Source organism: Buteo buteo, chromosome 19, assembly GCF_964188355.1.
Source record: "Buteo buteo chromosome 19, bButBut1.hap1.1, whole genome shotgun sequence".
Classification (NCBI taxonomy): domain Eukaryota; kingdom Metazoa; phylum Chordata; class Aves; order Accipitriformes; family Accipitridae; genus Buteo; species Buteo buteo.
Window position 1 is genome coordinate 29,693,967 of NC_134189.1, and position 21,898 is coordinate 29,715,864.

Here is a 21,898-nt window from a genome sequence, read left to right on the forward strand (position 1 = left end):
CCTATCAAGAAAATGTGGACACAATGCCCACTGAAAGAAAAATTATTTGCTGACTCCTCAAGGAAAATGGGGCCAGAATCAAATACTAACCTAATTATGCTAGGGACTTCTGATACTGAGTAAAGGGGACTGGGGAGAATACTGAGATTTCCCCAGCCAATCCCCTGGTTCCCATAAAGCTGGGGAACAAAGTTACAAATTTCCTGATAGATTTAATAAAAAAAATTTCATTCCATAAAGCAGGGTTGCTGTTTTAGGGTGGTTTCGCAGATTCCCGAGAAGGCGAACACACACACTGACTATAAGGGGAAAAGCAAGCATTTATTAACTACAGACATGCATTATGCTAAGGGTACCTTGTAAAGCAAATTAACGTACCGACCCGAGGACTGTGAGGAAGATGGACCATCCATACATTCTTGTGCTGTCTTGCGCCATGAGCTCAGCCCAGCAATCAGTAGGTGCTGGCTTTACGTGGGCGTCCCCACGGAGGCAATGGTGGCCTCGCTGTACACCAACCCCATGCTCTTCGGAAAAATCCCGGTATTTACACATTTGCAGAGGAATGGGTTTTGGCACACGTGGCCAGTGGGTGCCAAAACACTCCTCAGTTGCAACATAGGGAGCCTATGATGCATGCGCTCGCTGGCCAGGCACGCTGCACGAGCCATAGCCACCCTGTCTATTGGTTCATGGGCTTTGTACACGTGGCATATTGTCATAATCCAGCAGTCACGCGCCGACCATGCTCACAGATGGGCTGAACAAGTGTATTCCAGCAGACCACACCTACAGGATGAACCCCTGCCTGATGCAGAAGTAGAGCTCTTCACTGATGGCAGCAGCTCTATGCTGGAAGGAAAACGAAGAGCTGGATACGCAGTGGTAACAAATGCCCAATCACTAGAGACTAAGGCACTGCCTAGCAACACATCCGCTCAAAGGGCTGAATTAATAGCATTGATGCGAGCTCTAGAACTAAGTCATGGAAAAAGAGTAAATATATATACACACACAGATTCTGAATATGCATTTGGGGTGGTGCATGCAATTTGGGAGCAATTTGGAAGGAAAGAGGACTGTTAAACTCACAGGGAATGTCAATAAAATATGGGACTGAAGTTATGAGACTGCTGCAAGCGGTTCTCTTACCAAAGGTTGCAATAATGCATTGCAAAACCCACCAAAAAGGAAATAGTGAAATTATAAAAGGAAATTGGAAGGCTGATTGTCTTGCTAAAAAGGCAGCTCTAAAGGAGCCAAAATTTGAAGAAGCTTTAATTCCAGGGCCTCATTTAGAATTACCACCACCAAAATATACTGAGAAGGAAGATTAATTAGCAGAACAGACAGACTGCTCCAAAAATGGACAAGATTGGTGGATAACACCGTTAACGCCATTATTGATTCCTGAAAGAATGATGGAAACTTTGCTCAAGAGATTACATCAGGAGATGCATCCAGGAGAAGACGCATTGACAATAACTGCAAAAAGAAATTTTTTTGGACCAAAGATACAAAGGATAGCAGACATGGTAGTAAAAAAAGTGTACCATCTGCTGTGCTAATAATCCAAAAATTGGGAAAAAAGTTATAGGAGGAATTGTGAAACAAGGAATAACTCCTGGGGAATACTGGCAAATAGATTTTTCAGAGCTACCTAGCCATAACCAATATGAATATTTATTGATATTGGTAGATACCTTTTCTGGCTGGCCAGAGGCTTTCCCTTGCCATACCAACAAAGAGCTAGAGAGGTAATTAGAATCTTATTGAAGGAAATAATACCCCAATTTGGTATTCCAGAAGGAATCTCCTCTAATAATGGGCCTCATTTTATTGCAGAAGTCATGCAAGAGGTTTCTAAATTTTTACAGATTAAGTGGGAATTGCACACCCCTCGGAGGCTACAATTTCACAATTTTCACAATTTTCTTGACAACTGTGTCAAGAAAACACACCTTAAAAGGGTAGAAATTTTACCTATAACTCTTTTACCAATTCGAGTAACTCCTAGGGTCAAAGAGAAAGTAAGTCGTTTTAAGGTCGTTTATGGGAAAGCATATCCCATGAATCTTTCTAACATCACAGGAAACCAAATGCATATAAAAGGGCAGGCTGATGTTAAAGAGTATTTGATTTCTCTTTCGCATACTTTATCTTCACTACACAGGTATCTAAATCAGAAGGTCTCTCTCCTCTTGGATAAAGGCGGAAAGGACCTTACACCATGTTATTGAAATCCTGTACTGCAGCCAAAGTAGAAGGAATGGACTCCTGGATTCATTACATGCGAGTGAAAAGAGCACCAGAACCAGATCAGGGAAAGTGGACAACCACAGACTGGGAAACTCAAATTTCAGCTAATCTGAGACCATTGAACTTTGAGAGAATGAAGAACCTGAATATTATAATATCCCATTTGGTACTAGCAGTAGGTCAAGAGAATTTGGTTTTACAACTTATCCAGTCCTTTGGGCAAATCCAGAATGCTAGTGTAACCGCTTGTCTCCCTCCATCTGAGTTGGCAGACAATCCTTTAAATTGGGGAATATTACCTTCAGACTTAGAAAAAAGTTTTTCTAAGAAAGAAGAAGAACAACAATGGAAATAGGGTGGTTACATGGAACAGGATCGTCCCTTACTGAATGGCTGGCAAACCTAATTTAAACTTCGATCACTGTTGTCATTATTACAATCATACTTTGTGTTGTTTTAAGTTCTATCAAAAGACTGGTTTTACAAGCCACGGCTAGAGCATATATAACGATAAAATGAAGTAGTGAGACTTATGAGACTCATATGAAGAGATCTTATAGTCTCAAAGGGGGGTGTATTGGCTTTGTGTGGCAAGGTTTTGGTAGCGGGGAGGGGTTACAGGGGTGGCTTCTGTGAGAAGCTGCTGGAAGCTTCCCCTGTGTCCAACAGAGCCAATATCAGCTGGCTCTAAAACGGACCCGCCGCTGGCCAAGGCCGAGCCAAGCAGTGATAGTGGTAGCACCTCTGTGATAACATATTTAAGAAGGAAAAAAAAGTTGCTGGGACAGACAGAAATGGCAGCCGGAGAGAGGAGTGAGAACATGTAAGAGAAACAGCCCTGCAGACACCAAGGTCAGTGAAGAAGGAGGGGAGGAGATGCTCCAGGCACTGGAGCAGAGATTCCCCTGCAGCCCGTGGTGAAGACCACGGTGAGGCAGGCTGTCCCCCTGCAGTCCATGGAGATCCACGGGGGAGCAGATCTCCACCTGCAGCCCGTGGAGGACCCCACGCCAGAGCAGGTGGGTGTCTGAAGGAGGCTGTGACCCCCTGGGAACCCCGTGCTGGAGCAGGCTTCTGGCAGGACCTGTGGATCTGTGGAGAGAGGAGCCCATGGAGCAGGTTTTCTGGCAGGACTTGTGACCCTGTGGGGGACCCACGCTGGAGCAGTGTGCTCCTGAAGGACTGCATGCCGTGGAAAGGACCCATGCTGGAGCAGTTCATGAAGAACTGCAGCCCGTGGGAAGGACCCACGTTGGAGAAGTTCATGGAGGACTGTGTCCCGTGGGAGGGACCCCACGCTGGAGCAGGGGAAGAATATGATGAGTCCTCCCCCCAAGGAGGATGAAGCAGCAGAAAATAACGTGTGATGAACTGACCGTAAACCCCATTCCCCATGCCCCTGGGGGGGGGGGAGTTGGTAGAGAATCCGGGAGTGAAGTTGTGCCCAGGAAGAAGGCAGGGGTGGAGGGAAGGTGTTCTGAAATTTGGTTTTATTTCTCATTACCTTACTCTGGTTGATTTGTAATAAATTGAGTTAATTTTCCCCAAGCTGAGTCTGTTTTGCCCGTGACAGTAATTAGTGAATGATCTCTCCTGTCCTTATCTCGACCCGCAAGCTTTTTGTTGTATTTTTCTCTCCCCTGTCCAGCTGAGGATGGGGGAGTGATAGAACGGCTTTGGTGGGCACCTGGTGTCCAGCCAGGGTCAACCCATCACACTCGGCCGGACCCAAAAAAATTTTTGACGGGGGCATGGCCGGCACTGAAAATATTTTTGAAGGGGGCTTGGCCGGCAGCAAAAAAATTTTCGAAGGGGGCTCGGCTGGCACCAAAAATATTTTCGACGGGGGCTCGGTCGGCCCCAAAAAACATTTTGAGGGGGGTCGGCTGGCACCGAAAATATTTTTGATGAGGGTTCGTCCAGCACCAAAATATTTTCGATGGGGTCTGGCCGGCCTTGAAAAAATTTCCGACGGAGGCTCAGCCAGCCCCGAAAAAATTTTCGACAGGGGCTCGTGCGGCACTGAAATTGTTTTCGATGGGGGCTCGGCTGGCACCGAAAAATTTTCGACAGTGGCTTATCCGGCACTGAAAGTATTTTCTATGGGGGCTCGGTCAGCACCGAAAAAATATTCGACGGGCGCTCGTACTGCCCTGAAAAAACATATGACAGGGGCTCAGATGGCATCGAAAATATTTTCGCTAGGGGCTTGGACGGCGCTGAAAAAATTTTTTGAGGGGGGCTCAAGTGGCCCCGAAAAAATTTCCGACGGGGGCTCAGATGGCCCCGAAAATATTTTCAATGGGGGCTCGTCCAGCACTGAAAATATTTTTGAAGGGGGCTCGGCCGGCTCGGAAGAAATTCTCGATGGGGGCTCGGTTGGCACTGAAATTATTTTCAAATGGGGACTCGTCCATCCCGAATAAATCTTTGACGTGGGCTCGGCTGGCCCCGAAATAATTTATGACGGGGGCTCGGCCAGCGCCTAAAAAATTTATGACAGGAGTTCGGCCAATGCCTAAAAAATTTTCAAAGGGGGCTCGGCTGGCAGCAAAAATATTTTCGATGGGGGCTCGGCCGGCCCCGAAAAAATTTTTGAAGGGGGCTTGGCCAGTCCTGGAAAAATTTTCAACGGGGGCTCAGCCAGCCCCGAAAAAATTTTGACATGGGACTTGGCCAGCCCCGAAAATATTTTCAACGAGGGCTCAGCTGGAGCGAAAAAAATTTTGACAGGGGGCTTGGCCGGCTTCTAAAAAATTTTCAACTGGGGCTCGGCCGGCCCCCAAAAAATTTTCAAAGGGGTCGCAGCCGGCACCGAAAATATTTTTGATGGGGGCTTGGCCAGCACTGAAAATATTTTCGATTGGGGCTTGTCTGGCGCCAAAAGTATATTCGACAGGGGCTTGGCTGGCACTGAAAATATTTTCGATGGGGCCTCTGCCGGCCCCGAAAAAATTTCCAATGGAGGCTTGTCTGGCCTGGAAAAAACTTCTGACTAGGGCTCAGCCGGCCCTGAAAAAATTTTCGAAGGGGGCTCATCCGGCCCTGAAAAAATTTTTGACGGGGCGCTCGACCGGCACCAAAATTATTTTCGATGGGGGCTCGGTTGGCCGCAAAAATATCTTTGATGGGGGCTCGGCTGGCCCTGAAAATATTTTCGAAGGGGGCTCTCCCGGCCCCGAAAATATTTTTGATGGGGGCTCGACTGGCCCTGAAAAAAATTTCAATGGGGGCTCGGCTGGCCCCAAAATAATTTCCAATGGAGGCTTGGCCAGCCCGTAAAAAAATTTTGACAGGGGCTCATCCGGAACCAAAAAAACTTTCGACAGCAGCTTGTCCAGCACCATAAAATTCTCAACGGGGGCTCAGCCGGCACTGAAAAAAATTTTGACGGGGGCTCGGCCGGCGCCAAAAATATCTTCGACGGGGGCTCGGCCAGCACAGAAAAAATTTTTGATGGGGGCTTGGGCAGCTCCAAAAAAATTTTCGTTGGGGGCTTGGCCGGTGCCGAAAAAATTTTTGACGGTGGCTTGGCCGGCCTTGAAAAAATTTTCAACGGGTGCTCGGCCAGCCCTGAAAAAATTTTCGACGGGAGCTTGGCTGGCCCCGAAAAAATTTTCGATGGGAGCTTGGCCAGCGCCAAAAATATTTTCAACAGGGACTCGTCCGGCTCCAAAAATATTTTCGACGGGGGCTCGGCCGGCCCCAAAAAAATTTTTGACGGGGCTCGGCATGCCCCGAAAAAATTTTTGACAGAGGCTTGGCCGGCCTTAAAAAAATTTTTGATGAGGGCTCGGCCAAAACCGAAAAAATTTTCTACAGGAGCTAGGCTGGCCCCGAAAAAATTTTCGACGGGAGCTCGGCCGGCACCAAAAAGTTTCAACAGGGGCTTGGCCAGCATCGAAAATATTTTTGACGAGAACCCAGCCGGACCTGAAAAATTTTTGACGGGGACTTGGCCGGCACCAAAAAAATTTTTGACGGGGGCTCGGCCGAACCCGAAAAAATTTTTGATGGGGGCTCGGTCGGTATTTTCGAAGGGGGGTTGGCCGGCACCAAAAAAATTTTCGACTGGGGCTCAGATGGCACCAAAAGTATTTTCAACGGGGGTTTGGCCGGACCTGAAAAAATTTTCTAAGGGAGCTCGGCTGGCACCAAAAAAAGTTTCAGTGGGGACTTGGATGGCCCAGAAAAAATTCCGACAGGGGCTCGGCCGGAAATGAAAATATTTTCAATAAGGGCTCGACCTGCCCCGAAAATATTTCCATGGGGGCTCGGCTGGCACCAAAAATATTTCCACGGGGGCTCGGCTGGTCCTGAAAATATTTTCAAATGGGGCTCAGCCGGCAGCGTAAAAATTTACGACGGGGGCTTGGCTGGCCCTGAGAAAACTTTTGATTGGGGCTTGGCCGGTCCCGTAAAAATATTTGATGGGGGCTCAGCCCGTACCGAAAAATTTTTCAACGGGGGCTTGGCCGGGGCTGAAAATATTTTCGACGGAGGCTCAGCTGGCAACGAAAAAATTTTTGATGGCGTCTTGCCGGCCCTGAAATAATTTTCAACAGGTGCTAGACTGGCGTCGAAAAAATTTTCGACGGAGGCTTGGCCAGCCCTGAAAAATTTTTTGACAGGGGCTCGACTGGCACCAAAAAAATTTTCAATGGGGCTCTGACGGTGCTGAAAAAATTTTTGACAGGGGCTCAGATGGTACCGAAAATATTTTTGATGGGGGCTCGGCTGGCGCCGTAAAAATATTCGACGGGGGCTAGGCTGGCCCCCAAAATATTTTCGAATTGGGCTCGGCTGGCGCCAGAAAAGTTTTCATTGGGGTTTTGGCCGGACCCAAAAACATTTTCTACTGCAGCTAGGTCCACCTCGAAAAACTTTTTGACAGGGGTTCGGTCGGCATCGAAAATATTTTCTATGGGGGCTCGGCCGGTGCCGAAAAAATTTTCGACGGAGGCTCGGCTGGCCCTGAAAAAATTTTTGACAGGGGTTTGGCTGGCACCAAAAAAATTTTCAATGGGGCTCTGATGGTGCCGAAAAAATTTTTGATGGAGGCTTGGCCAGCCCCAAAAATACTTCTGAAGGGGCTTGGCCGGAACCAAAAATATTTCGACTGCGGCTTGGCCGGTCCTGAAAATATTTTTGAACGGGGCTCGGCCGGCAGCTTAAAAATTTACGACGGGGGCTTGTCTGGCCCTGAAAAAACTTGGCCGGTCCCGTAAAAATTTTCAACAGGGGGTCAGCTGGTACTGAAAAAATTTTTGATGGGGGCTCGGCTGGCGCCGAAAATATTTTCAATGGGGGCTCGGTCGGCGATGAAAAAATTTTTGACAGGGGCTTGGCTGGCACCGAAAAAATTTATGGTGAGGGCTCGGCTGGTACCAAAAATATTTTCGAAGGGGGTTTGGTCGGCGATGAAAAAATTTTTGACAGAGGCTTGGCCGGAGCCAAAAAAAATTTCAACAGGGTCTTGGCTGGCGCCGAAAAGAATTTTCGATGGGGGCTTGGCCGGTACGGAAAAAATTATTACTGGGGCTCAGCTGGACTCGAAAATATTTTCGAAGGGAGCTTGGCCAGTGCCGAAAACATTTTCAACGGCGGCTCGGCTGGCCCCGAAAAAATTTTTGACGGGGGCTCGGCTGAAGCTAAAAAAATTTCGACGGGGGCTCGGCTGGCACCGAAAAAATTTGTGACAGGGGCTCAGCCGGCCCCGAAAATATTTTCGACAGGGGCTCGGTCGGCGCCGTAAAAATTTTTGACTGGGAATCGGCTGGCACTGAAATAATTTTCGATGGGGGCTTGGCCGGCCCCGAAAAATTTTTTGACAGGGGCTAAGCCGGTACCAAAAATATTTTCGTAGGGAGCTTGGCTGGCCCCGAAAAGATTTTTGACAGCGGCTCGGCCAGCCCTGAAAATATTTTCAATGGGGGCTTAGCTGGCCCTCATAAAATTTTGGACGGGGGATCGGCCAGTACCGAAAATATTTTCGATGGGGTCTCGGCCGGCGCCAAAACCATTTTCGATGGTGGCTCGGCCAGCCCCAAAAAATTTTTGACTGGGGCTTGGCTGGCACTGAAAAAATTTTTGACCAGGGCTCATCCAGCACAGAAAAAATTTTCGACGGGGGCTTGGCCGGTTCTGAAAAAAATTTTGAGGTTGTTTGGCTGGCCCCAAAAAAATTTTTGACGGGGGCTGGGTTGGTCCCGAAAATATTTTCGAAAGGGACTTGGCCGGCACCAAAATTATTTTCGACGGGGGCTCAGCGGGCCCCGAAAAAATTTTCAACTGGGGCTCAGCTGGCACTGAAAATATTTTTGATGGGGGCTCGACTGGCAACAAAAATATTTTCGACAGAGGCTCGGCCAGCAACAAAAAAATTTTTGAAGGGGGCTCGGCCAACCCCGAAAAATTTTTGAAGGGGCTTCAGCTGGCCCTGAAAAAATTGTTGACGGGGATTCAGCTGGCCCCAAAAAAAATTTTGACAGGGGCTCGGCCAGCACAGAAAAAATTTTCGATGGGGAGTCGGCTGGCCCCGAAAAAATTTTACATGGAGGCTAAGCTGCGCTAAAAAAATTTTCGATCGGGGCTCGGTTGGTACTGAAAATATTTTCGAAGGGGGGTCGGCTGGCGCTGAAAAAATTTTCGACTGGGGCTCGGCTGGCACTGAAAAAATTTTTGACTGGGGTCTCGGCTGGCCCTGAAAAAATTTTCAAAGGGGTCTCGACCAGCACAGAGAAAATTTTCGATGGGGGCTCGGACGGACCCAAAAATATTTTCGACGGGGTCTCGGCTGGCAGCAAAAATATTTTCGACCGAAGCACGGCTGGCAAAGAAAAAATTTTCAATGGGGTCTTGGCTGGCACTGAAAAAATTTTCGATGGCGGCTCAGCCAACCCCAAAAAAATTTTTGACAGGGGCTTGGACGACCTGAAAAAATTTTTGATGGTGATTTTGCCAGCCCTAAAAAATTTTGAACAGGGGATCTGCTGGTGCTAAAAAAATTTTCGACAGGGGCTCGGGTGAACCCTAAAATTTTTTGATGGGGGCTCCGGTGAACCTGAAAATTTTTTGATGGGGGCTCAGCCAGTACCGAAAAAATTTTCGAAGGGGGCTTGGCCAGCACCGATAATATTTTCGACAGGGGCTTGGCCGGTCCCAAAAATATTTTTGAAGGGAACTTGGCCAGCGCCAAAAAAATTTATGACTGGGGCTCGGCTGCACCCAAAAGTATTTTCGATGGGGGCTCAGCTGGCACCAAAAATATTTTCGATGGGGGCTCAGCTGGCACCAAAAATATTTTCGACGGAGGCTCGGCCAGCAACGAAAAGATTTTTGATGAGAGCTTGGCCGGTACAGATACTATTTTCGAAGGGGGCTCAGCCAGCACTGAAAATATTTTTGACGTTTGCTCCGCTGGCACCGAAAAATTTTTGACAGGGGCTCGGCCGGCACCAAAAAAATTTTTGACGGGGGCTCGGCCAGCCCTGAAAATATTTTCAATGGGGGCTCGGCTGGCCCTCAAAAAATTTTTGACAGGGTCTTGGCCGGTGCCGAAAATATTTTCGATGGGGGCTTGGACAGCACCGATAATATTTTTGACAGGGTCTCAGCCGGCCCCAACAAAATTTTCAACAGGGGCTCAGCCAGCACCGAATAAATTTTCGAGGGGGACTTGGCCGGCCCTGAAAAAAATTTTCGACTGGGGGCTCAGACAGTAACGAAAATATTTTCGAAGGGGTCTCGGCTGGCGCCAAAAAAATTTTCAATTGGGGCTTGGCTGGCACCGAAAAAATTTATGACGGGGGCTTGGCCAGACCCGAAAATATTTTCGATGGGTGCTTGGCTGACAACAAAACTATTTTCGATGGAGGCTTGGCCGGTCCCAAAAAATTTTCAATGAGGGCTCGGCTGGTACAGATAAAATTTTGAAGGCGGCTTGGCCGTCCCTGAAAAAATTTTCGACAGGGGCTCAGCCGGCCCTGAAAATATTTTTGATGGCGGCTTGGCCAGCACCTATAATATTTTCGACAGGGGCTCGGCTGGCCCCGAAAAAATTTTCGATGAGGGCTCGGCCAGCACCGAAAAAATTTTCGACAAGGGCTCGGCTGGAGCTAAAAAAATTTTCGACAGGGTCTCGGCCAACCCTGAAAAAATATTTTTGAAGGGGGCTCGGACAGTACAGAAAAATTTTTCGACGGTAGCTTGGTTGGGCCTGAAAAAATTTTCGATGGCGACTCAGCCGTCTCTGAAAATATTTTCGACGGGTGCTTGGCAGGCCCTCGAAAAATTTTCGACGGGGGCTCGGCTGGCCCTGAAAATATTTTTGAGGGGGACTCAACTGGTCCCAAAAACATTTTTGATGGGGCTCGGCTAGCACCGAAAAAATTTTCGACGTGGGCTTGGCCGGTGCTGAAAAAATTTTCGACCAGTGTTCAGCCGGTCCCGAAAAAATTTTCGAAGGGAGCTTGGCCGGCGCCAAAAAAATTTATGAAGTGGGCTTGGCCGGAACTGAAAATATTTATGAAGGGGGCTTGGCCAACCCCCAAAAAATTTTTGACTGGGGCTTGCGTGGTACTGAAAATATTTTCGAAGGGGGTTCGGCCGGCACTGAAAATATATTCGACGGCGGCTCGCCTGGCAGCAAAAATAGTTTCAACAGAGCCTCGGCTGGCAATGAAAATTTTTTGATGGAGGCTCAGGCGGCCCCGAAAAAATTTTGACAGGTGCTAGGCCAGCGCTGAAAATATTTTCAACGGGAGGTCGGCAGCTATTGAAAATATTTTCGACGGGGGCTTGGCCGGCACCGACAATATTTTCGACGGGAGCTCAGCTGGCACCGTTAATATTTTCGATGAGGGATCGGCTGGCACCAAAAATATTTTCGATGGCAGCTCGGCCAGTCCAAAAAATATATTCGAAGGGAGCTCGGCTGGTACCAAAAATATTTTGGATGGGGCTCGGCCAGCACCAAAGAAATTTTCGACAGCAGCTCAGCCGGTCCCAAAATTATTTTCGACAGGAGCTCGTCCAGTACCAAAAATATTTTCAACGGCAGCTCGGCCGGCGCCGAAAATATTTTCGATGGGGGCTCGGCCGGTGCTGAAAATATTTTTGACGGGGTCTCGGCCGGCCCTGAAAATATTTTTGAGGGGGGCTAGGCCGGCAACAAAAATATTTTCGACGGGGGCTCGGTCGGTGTCGAAAATGTTTTAGATGGGCACAAGACTGGCACCGAAAATATTTTCGATGGCAGCTCGGCCAGTCCCAAAAATATTTTTGACGGGAGCTTGGCCGGCACTGAAAATATTTTCGAAGGGGACTCGGCCGGCACCGAAAATATTTTCATCAAGGGCTCAGCCTACATCACAAATATTTTCGATGGGGGCTCAGCTGGCACAGAAAATATTTTCAAGTGGGCTCGGCCGGCACCGAAAATATTTTCGACGGGGGCTCGTCCGGTGCCGAAAATACTTTGGACTGAAGCTCAGCCGGAACAGAAAATATTTTCAACAGGGGCTCGGTCGGCACCGAAAATATTTTCGCAGGGGGCTCGGCCGGCCCCTAAAATGTTTTTGACAGGGGCTCGGGTGGCACAGAAAATATTTTCGACGGGCGCTCAGCTGGCACCGTAAATATTTTCAACAGCAACTCGGCCGGTCCAAAAAATATTTTCGATTGGTGCTCGGCCGGCGCCGAAAATATTTTCGACGGGGGCTCAGCCGGCACCGAAAAAAATTTCGACAAGGGATCAGCCGGCACTGAAAATATTTTTGACGGGATCTCGGCCGGCCCCGAAAATATTATCGACGGGGACTTGGCCGGCCCCAAGAATATTTTCGACAGGGGCTTGGTGGCACCGAAAATATTTTTGACGGGGGCTCGGCCGGCACTGAAAATATTTTCAATGGGGGCTTGGCCGGCGCAAAAAATATTTTCGACGGGGACTTGGCCGGCACCGAAATTATTTTCGACGGCAGCTCGGCCAGTCCCAAAAATATTTTCAACGGGGGCTCGGCCGGCACCGAAAATATTTTCGATGGGAGCTTGGCCGGTCCCAAAAATATATTCAACGGCAGCTCGGCTGGAACCAAAAATATTTTCGACGGGAGCTCGCCCGGTGCTGAAAATATTGCTGACGGGGGCTCGGCCAGCACCAAAAAATTTTCGACGGCAGCTCGGCCGGTCTCAAAAATATTTTCGACGGAAGCTCGGCTGGTACCGAAAATATTTTCAATGGGGGCTCGTTCGGCACTGAAAATATTGTTGACGGGAGCTGGGCTGGCACCGAAAATATTTTAGATGGCAGCTCGGCCTGTCCCAAATATATTTTCGACAGGGGCTGGGCTGTCGCCGAAAATATTTTCGACGGTGCTCGGACGGCATCGACAATATTTTCGACGGCAGCTCATCCGGTCCCAAAAATATATTCGACGGGAGCTTGGCCAGTCCCAAAATTCTTTTCGATGGGAGCTTTGCGGGTACTGAAAATATTTTCGAAGGGGGCTCGGCCGTCGCCGAAAATATTTTCGACGGTGCTCGGACAGCACCGAATATGTTTTTGATGGAAGCTCGGCTGGTCCCAAAAATATTTTCGAAGCGGGCTCGGTTGGCACAGAAAAAAACTTCAACGGGGGGTCGCCTGGCACCGAAAATATTTTCAACGGCGTCTCGGCCCGTCGCAAAAATATTTTCGATGGGAGCTCGGCCAGCACTGAAAAAAAGTTCGACGGGGTCTCAGCCAGCACCGAAAATATTTTTGACGGGAACTTGGCTGGCAACAAAAATATTTTTGATGGGAGCTCGGCCAGTACAGAAAATATTTTCGAAGGGGGCTCGGCCGGTACAGAAAATATGATTGAAGGGGAATCGGCCAGCACTGAAAGAAATTTCGAAGGGGCCTCGGCCAGCACCGAAAATATTTTCAATCGGAGCTCAGCCGGCACTGAAAATATATTCGACAGGGGCTCGGCCGGCGCCAGAAATATTTTCGACAGCAGCTTGGCCGGTCCCAAATATATTTTTGATGGGAGATCAGCCGGTACAGAAAATAATTTCTAAGGGGACTCGGCTGGCACCAAAAATATTTTCGACGGGAGGTCGGCCGGCTAGGAAAATATTTTCGATGGTAGCTCGGCCGCTCCCAAAAATGTATTCGACGGGAGCTCGGCTGGTACCGAAAATATTTTCGAAGGGGGCTCGGCTGGTACAGGAAATATTTTCGACGGGGGCTCGGTTGGCACGGAAAAAAAATTCAACAGGGGATCGGCCAGCACCGAAAATATTTTCAACGAGAGCTCGGAAAGCACCGAAAATATTTTCGACTGGAGCTCAGCCGGCACCGAAAATATTTTCGATGGGGGCTCGGCCGGCACCGAAAATATTTTTGATGGGGGCTCGGCCAGTGCTGAAAATATTGCTGACGGGGGCTCGGCCGGCACCAAAAATATTTTCAACGGCAGCTCGGTCGGTCTGAAAAATATTTTCGACGGGGGCTTGGCCGGCACCGAAAATATTTTCGACGGGGGCTCGGCCGGCACCGAAAATATTTTCGAAGGGGGCTCGGCCGGCACCGAAAATATTTTCGACGGCATGTCGTCCGGCACCGAAAATATTTTCGACGGGGCTCGGCCAGCACCGAAACTATTTTCGATATGGGTTTGGCCGGCATCGAAAATATTTTCGACGACAGCTGGGCTGGTTCCAAAAATATATTCAACAGCAGCTCGGCCAGTCCAAAAAATATTTTCGTCGGGATCTCGGCCGGTACCGAAAAGATTTTCGAAGGGGGCTCAGCCAGCACCGAACATATTTTCAATGGAAGCTCATCCGGCACCGAAAATATTTTCGACGGGGGCTGGTCTGGTGCCAAAAATAGGTTGACGTGTACTTGGCCGGTGCCAAAAATTTGTTCGACGGCAGCTCAGCCGTCGAAAATACTTTCGATGGGGGCTCGGCCGGTGCCGAAAATATTTTAAACCGGGGCTCGGCTGGCACCAAAAATATTTTCGACAGCACCTTGGCCGGTTGTAAAAATATTTTTGACGGGGTCTCGGCCAGCACAGAAAATATTTTAGATGGCACCTTGGTCAGCCCCAAAAATATTTTCGACCGGAGCTCGGCCGGCACTGAAAATATTGTCGACGGCAGCTTGGTCAGTTCCAAAAATATATTCGACGGGAGCTCGGCTGCTACTGAAAATATTTTCGACAGGGGGCTCAGCCGGCAACAAAGAAATTTTCGATGGTGCTCGGCCGGCACCGAAAATATTTTCGACGTCAACTCGGCCGGTACTGAAAATATTTTTGAAAGGGGCTCGGCCGGCACGAAAGAAATTTTCGACGGCAGCTTGGCCGGTCCTAAAATTATTTTTGACTGGAGATTGGCCGGTACTGAAAATATTTTCGACGGCAGCTCGGCCGGCACCGAAAGAAATTTCGAAGGGGGCTCTGCCGTCATCGAAAATATTTTTGGTGGGAGCTTGGCCGGTACCGAAAATATATTCGAAGGGGGCTCGGCCGGCACCAAAAATATATTCGACGGCAGCTCGGCTGGCACCAAAAATATTTTCGACGGGGGCTCGCCCGACGCTGAAAATTTTTTCGACGGGGACTCAGCCGGCACCAAAAATATATTCTATGGCAGCTCGGCCGGTCCCAAAAATATTTTCGATGGGGGCTCGGCCGGCACTGAAAAAATTTTCGATGGTAGCTCGGCCGCTCCCAAAAATATATTTGATGGCAGCTCGGCTGGTAACGAAAATATTTTCGACGGGGGCTGGCCCGGCACTGAAAAAATTTCGACAGGGGATCAGCCGGCACCAAAAATATTTTCAACGGAGGCTCGGTCGGTGCTGATAATATTTTTGACGGGAGCTCGGCCGGTCGCAAAAATATTTTCGATGGGATCTTGGCCAGCACCGAAAAAATTTTGACTGGGGCTCGGCCAACACTGAAAATATTTTCAAAGTGGGCTTGGCCAGTCCCAGAAATATTTTCGATGGGGGCTCATCCGGTCCCAAAAATATTTTCGATGGGAGATCAGCCGGTCCCAAAAATATACTCGACGGGTGCTCGGCTTGTACTGAAAATATTTTTGACAGGGGCTCGGCCGGCACCGAAAATATTTTCGACAGGAGTTCAGCCAGCACCGAAAATATTTTTGACGGGGGCTCGGAAGGCACCAAAAAAATTTGCTACAGGGGCTCGGCCGCCTCTGAAAATATTGTCGACGGCAGCTCGGTCGGTTACAAAAATATATTCGACGGGAGCTTGGCTGGTACCAAAAATATTTTCGAAGGGGGCTCAGCCGGCAACAAAAATATTTTCGACGGTGCTCGGCTGGCACCAAAAATATTTTCTACTGGGGCTCAGCCGGCACCAAAAATATTTTCGATGACAGCTGGGCCGGTTCCAAAAATATATTCGACGGCAGCTCGGCCAGTCCAAAAAATATTTTCGTCGGGAGCTCAGCCGGTACCGAAAATATTTTCGAAGGGGGCTCGGCCCACATCGAAAATATTTTCTACGGGGGCTCATCCGGCACCGAAAAAGATTTTGACGAGGGCTCGACCATCACCAAAAATATTTTCGATGGAAGCTCGGCCGGCACAGAAAATTTTTTCGACAGGGGCTCGGCCGGCACCAAAAATATTTTCAACGGGAGCTCGGCCAGTACCGAAAATATTTTCGACTGCGGCTCGGACAGTGCTGAAAATATTTTCGAAGGGGGCTTGTCCGGCGCCGAAAAAAATTTCGATGGTGCTTGGCCGGCACCGAAAATATTTTCAACGGGGTCTCAGCTGGCACCGATAATCTTTTCAATGGGGGCTCGTCTGGCACCGAAAATATTTTTGATGGGGGCTCAGCCGGCACCGAAAATAATTTGGACGGGGATTGGCTGGCACCGAAAATATTTTTGACGAGGGCTCATTGGCACCGAAAATATTTTCGAAGGGGGCTCAGCCGGCACCAAATATATTTTTGACGGGGGCTTGGCCGGCACCAAAAATGGTTTCAACGGGAGCTCGGCCGGCACCAAAAATATTTTTGACGGGACGTTGGCTGGTCCCAAAAATATTTTTGACTGGAGGTCGACCGGCACAGAAAATATTTTTGACGGGGGATCGGCCGGCACCAAGAAAAATTTCCATGGGTTCTCAGCGGGCACCGAAAATATTGTTGAGGGGGGCTCATCTGGCACTGAAAATATTTTTGACGGGGGCTTGGCAGGCACAGAAAATATCTTCTCGTGAGCTCGACCGGACCCTAAAATATATTCGATGGGAGCTCGACCGGTAGAGAAAATATTTAGGAAGGGGGCTCGGCTGGCGCCGATAAAAAATTTGACAGGGGCTCGGCCCTCACCGAAAATATTCTCGATGAGGGCTCGGCAGTGCCGAAGTTATTTTCGAAGGGATCTCGACCGGCACCGAAAATATTTTTGACGGGGCCTGGGCCGGCACAGAAAAAAGTTTTGACGGGGGCTCAGCCGGCACAGAAAATATTTTCAACAGTTGCTCAGCTGGTCCCAAAAGTATTTTCGACAGGGGCTCGGTCAGTACCGAAAATATTGTCAAAGGGGGCTCGGACGGCGCCGAAAATATTTTCGATGGGAGCTCAGCCGGCACCGAAAATATTTTCGACGGGGTTCGTCCGGCACCGAAATTATTTTCGACAGGGGATCGGGTGGCACAGAAAAAAATTTTGACAGGGGATTGTCAGTCACCGAAAATATTTTCAACGGGTAATTGGTCGGCACCAAAAATATTTTTGACTGGAGCTTGGCCGGTCCCAAAAACATTTTCGACAGGAGCTCGGCCGGTACCGAAAATATTTTCGAAGGGAGCTTGTCCGGCACTGAAAATATTTTCAACAGGGGATCGGCCGTCACCAAAAATATTTTCGACCGAGGTTGGCCTGTCCCAAAAATATTTTCGATGGGAACTCATCCGGTACTGAAAAGATTTTCGAAGAGGGCTCGGCCAGGAGTGAAAAAAATTTCAAAGGGGGCTCGGCCAGCACCAAAAATATTTTCAACAGGAGCTCATCCGGTACCGAAAAGATTTGCGAAGAGGTCACGGCCAGCACTGAAAAAAATTTCAAAAGGGGCTCGGCCGGCACCAAAAATATTTTCGACTGGAGCTCAGCCGGCACCGAGAAAAATTTCGATGGGTTCTCGGCCGGCACCAAAAATATTTTCGAGGGGGGCTCGTCCGGCACCGAAAATATTTTCGACGGGGGGCTCAGCCAGCACTGAAAATAATTTCAATGGGGGCTTGGCCAGCACCAAAAATATTTTCGTTGGGGCTCGGCCAGCACCAAAAATATTTCCAATGGCAGCTCGGCCGGATCCAAAAATATTTTCGACATGAGCTCGACTGGTACAGACAGTATTTTTGAAGGGTGCCCGGCCGGCGCCGAAAATATTTTCGTTGGGGCTCGGCCAGCACCGAAAATATTTCCAATGGCAGCTCGGCCGGATCCAAAAATATTTTCGACATGAGCTCGACTGGTACAGACAGTATTTTCGAAGGGTGCCCGGCCGGCGCCAAAAATATTTTCGTTGGGGCTCGGCCAGCACCAAAAATATTTCCAATGGCAGCTCGGCCGGATCCAAAAATATTTTCGACATGAGCTCGACTGGTACAGACAGTATTTTCGAAGGGTGCCCGGCCGGCGCCGAAAATATTTTCGACGGGGCCTCGGCTGTCACCAAAAATATTTTCGACGGGAGCTTGACCGGTCCCTAAAATATATTTGACGGGAGCTCGACTGGTAGAGAAAATATTTAGGAAGGGGGCTCGGCTGGCACCGATAAAAAATTTGACGGGGGCTCGGCCCTCACCGAAAATATTCTTGACGAGGGCTCGGCAGTGCCGAAATTATTTTCGAAGGGATCTCAGCTGGCACCGAAAATATTTTTGACGGGGCCTGGGCCGGCACAGAAAAAAATTTTGGCGGGGGCTCGACCGGCACCTAAAATATTTTCAACGGTTGCTTGGCTGGTCCCAAAAGTATTTTTGACAGGGGCTCGGTCAGTACTGAAAATATTGTCAAAGGGGGCTTGGACGGCGCCGAAAATATTTTTGACGGGGACTCGGCCGGAACTGAAAATATTTTTGACAGGGGCTCGGCTGGCACTGAAAAAATTTTCCACGGGGGCTTGGCTGGCACCGAAAATATTTTCGACAGGAGCTCAGCCGGCACCAAAAATATTTTCGACAAGAGGTCGGCCGGCACCGAAATTATTTTCAACGGGGGATCGGCTGGCACCGAAAATATTTTCTGACTGAGGTCGGCTGGTACCAAAATTATTTCCGACGGGAGCTCGTCCGGTACCGAAAAGATTTTCAATGAGGTCATGGCCAGCACTGAAAAAAATTTCAAAGGGGGCTCGGCCGGCACCAAAAATATTTCCGATGGGAGCTCAGCCGGCCCCAAAAATATTTTCGATGGGAGCTCAACCGGTACAGAAAATATTTTCGAAAGGGGCTCAGCTGGCACTGAAAATATTTTCTACGGGGGCTCATCCGGCTCCGAAAAAAATTTTGATGGGGGCTCGGCCACCACCGAAAATATTTTCGATGGAAGCTCGTCCAGCACAGAAAATTTTTTTGATGGGGGCTCAGCCGGCACCGAACATATTTTCAACAGGAAGTCGGCTTGTGCCAAAAATATTTTTGACAGGGGGCTCGTCTGGCTCCGAAAAAAATTTGACGGGGGTTCAGCCGTCACCGAAAATATTTTGGACGCGAGGTTGGCCGGTCCCAAAAACGTTTTCAATGGGAGCTTGGCCGGTACCGAAAATATTGTCAGAAGGGAGCTTGGCCGGTATCGAAAATATTTTCGAAGGGGGCTCGGCCGGTCCCAAAAATATTTTCGATGAGAGCTCGGCCGGTCCCAAAAATATATTTGACTGCAGCTCGGCTGGTACCAAAAATATTTGAGAAGGGGGGTCGGCAGGCACAGAAAAAAATTTTGGCGCGGGCTCGGCCAGCACTGATAACATTTTCGACGGGGGCTCGGCCAGCACCGAAAATATTTTTGACGGCAGCTTGGCCGGTCCCAAAAATATTTTTGAAGGGGGCTCAGCTGGACCCAAAAATTTTTTCGACGAGAGCTCGGCCGGTCCCAAAAATATTTTTGAAGAGGGCTCGTGCGGCACCGAAAATAATTTCGAAGGGGACTCGGCCAGCACCGAAAATATTTTCGACGACGTCTCAGCCAGCACTGAAAATATTTTTGACGGGAGCTCGGCCGGCTTCGAAAATATTTTCGATGGGGGCTCGACTGGTACCATAAAAAATTTCGAAGGGTACTCGGCCGGCACCAAAAATATTTTCGATGGGGGCTCGTCCGGTGCCAAAAATATTTTCGACAGGGGCTCGGCCTGTCCCAAAAATATTTTCGACGGGGGCTCGGCCGGCGCCGAAAATATTTTCGACGGGGACTTGGTCAGCACTGAAAATATTTTCGATGGGGGCTTGGTCAGCGCTGAAAATATTTTTGACGGAAGCTCGGCCAGTACCGAAAATAATTTTGAAGGGGGCTTGTGCGGCTCTGAATATAATTTTGAAGGGGACTCGGCCGACACAGAAAATATTTTTGACGGGGGCTTGTCCGGCACTGAAAATATTTTCGACGGGGTCTCGGCCGGCACCGAAAATATTGTTGACGGGGTCTCGTCCAGCAATGAAAATATTTTCGATGGCGGCTCGGCCTGTCCCAAAAATATTTTCTGTCGGGGGCTCGGCAGGTCCCAAAAATATTTTCGACGGGGGCTTGGCCGGTCCCAAAAATATATTTGATGGCAGCTCGGCCAGTACTGAAAATATTTGAGAAGGGGGGTCCGCCGGCACAGAAAAAAATTTCGACGGGGGCTCGGCCAGCACCGAAAATATTTTCGACTGGGACAAGACTGACACCGAAAATATTTTTGACCTCAGCTCGGCCGGTCCCAAAAATATTTTCAAATGGGGCTCGGCCAGTCCCAAAAATATTTTCGATGGGGGCTTGTCCGGCACCGAAAATATTGTTGATCGGAGCTCAGCCGGTACCGAAAATATTTTTGAAGGGGGCTCGTGTGGCACTGAAAAGAATTTCGAAGGATACTCGGCCAGCACCGAAAATATTTTCGAAGGGGGCTCGGCCGGCGCCGAAAATAATTTCGACGGGGGCTCGGCCGGCACCGAAAATATTATTGAGGGGGTCTTGGCCGGCACCAAAAATATTTTCAACCGTGTCTCGGCCTGCCCCAAAAATATTTTTGAAGGGGGTCGGCCGGTCCCAAAAATTTTTTCGACGAGAGCTCGGCCCGTCCCAAAAATATTTTTGATGGCAGCTCGGCCGGTACCGAAAATATTTGAGAAGGGGGGTCGACCAGCACAGAAATTATTTTTGACTGGGACAAGACTGAGACCGAAAATATTTTTGACGGCAGCTCAGCCGGTCCCAAAAATATTTTCGACGGGAGCTCAGCCGGTACCGAAAATATTTTGACGGGGGCTCGGCCGGAACCGAAACTATTTTTGAAGGAGGCTCAACCAGCACCGAAAAAAATTTCAACAGGGCATCGGCCAGCACTGAAACTATTTTCAACAAGAGCTCGGCCAGCACCGAAAATGTTTTCGACGGTGGCTCGGCCGCACCGAAAATATTTTCGACGGGGGCTTGGCCAGTCCCAAAAATATTTTCGACGGCAGCTTGGCCAGCACTGAAAAAAAATTTCGAAGGGGGCTCAGCCGGCCCCCCAAAAAATTTCGATGGGTGCTCGGCTGGCACCAAAACTATTTTCAACGGGGGCTCGTCCAGCACCGAAAATATTTTCGACAGAGGCTCGGCCGGCGCAGAAAATATTTTTGACAGGGGCTCGGCTGGTCCCAAAAATTTTTTCAACAGGAGCTCGGCCGGTCCCAAAAATATTTTTGATGGGAGCTCAGCCGGTACTGAAAATATTTTGAAGGGGGCTCGGCCAGCACCAAAAATAATTTCGAAGGGGACTCGGCCACCACCAAAAATATCTTTCACTGGGGCTCGTGCAGCACCGAAAATAATTTCGAAGGGGGCTCGGCCGGAGCCGAAATTATTGCTGATGGGGGCTTGGCTGGCTCCAAAAATATTTTCGATGGCAGGTCGCCCGGTCCCAAAAATATTTTCGACTGGAGGTCAGCCGATACCGAAAATATTTTCTGATGGGGGCTTAGCCGGCACCGAAATATTTTTGACCGGGGTTCGGTCAGCGCCGAATATATTGTTGACGGTGGCTCGGCCGGCACCAAAAATATTTTCGACAGGGGTTCGGCCAGTGCCAAAAATTATTTTCAACGGGGACTAGGCCAGAACCAAAAATATTTTTGATGGGATCTCGGCCGGCACTGAAAATATTTTCAACAAGAGCTCTGCCTGCTCTGAATATATTTTCGACGGGGGCTCGGCCGTCACTGAAAATGTTTTCGACGGCACCTCGACTGGTCCCAAAAACATTTTAGTCGGGGGCTCGGCTGGTCCCAAAAATATTTTTGACGGGCGCTCGGCCAGCAACGAAAATATTTTCGACGGGGGCTCGGCCGGCACTGAAAATATTTTCGACGGTACCTCGGCCGGTCCCAAAAATATTTTCAACGTGAGCTCGGCCG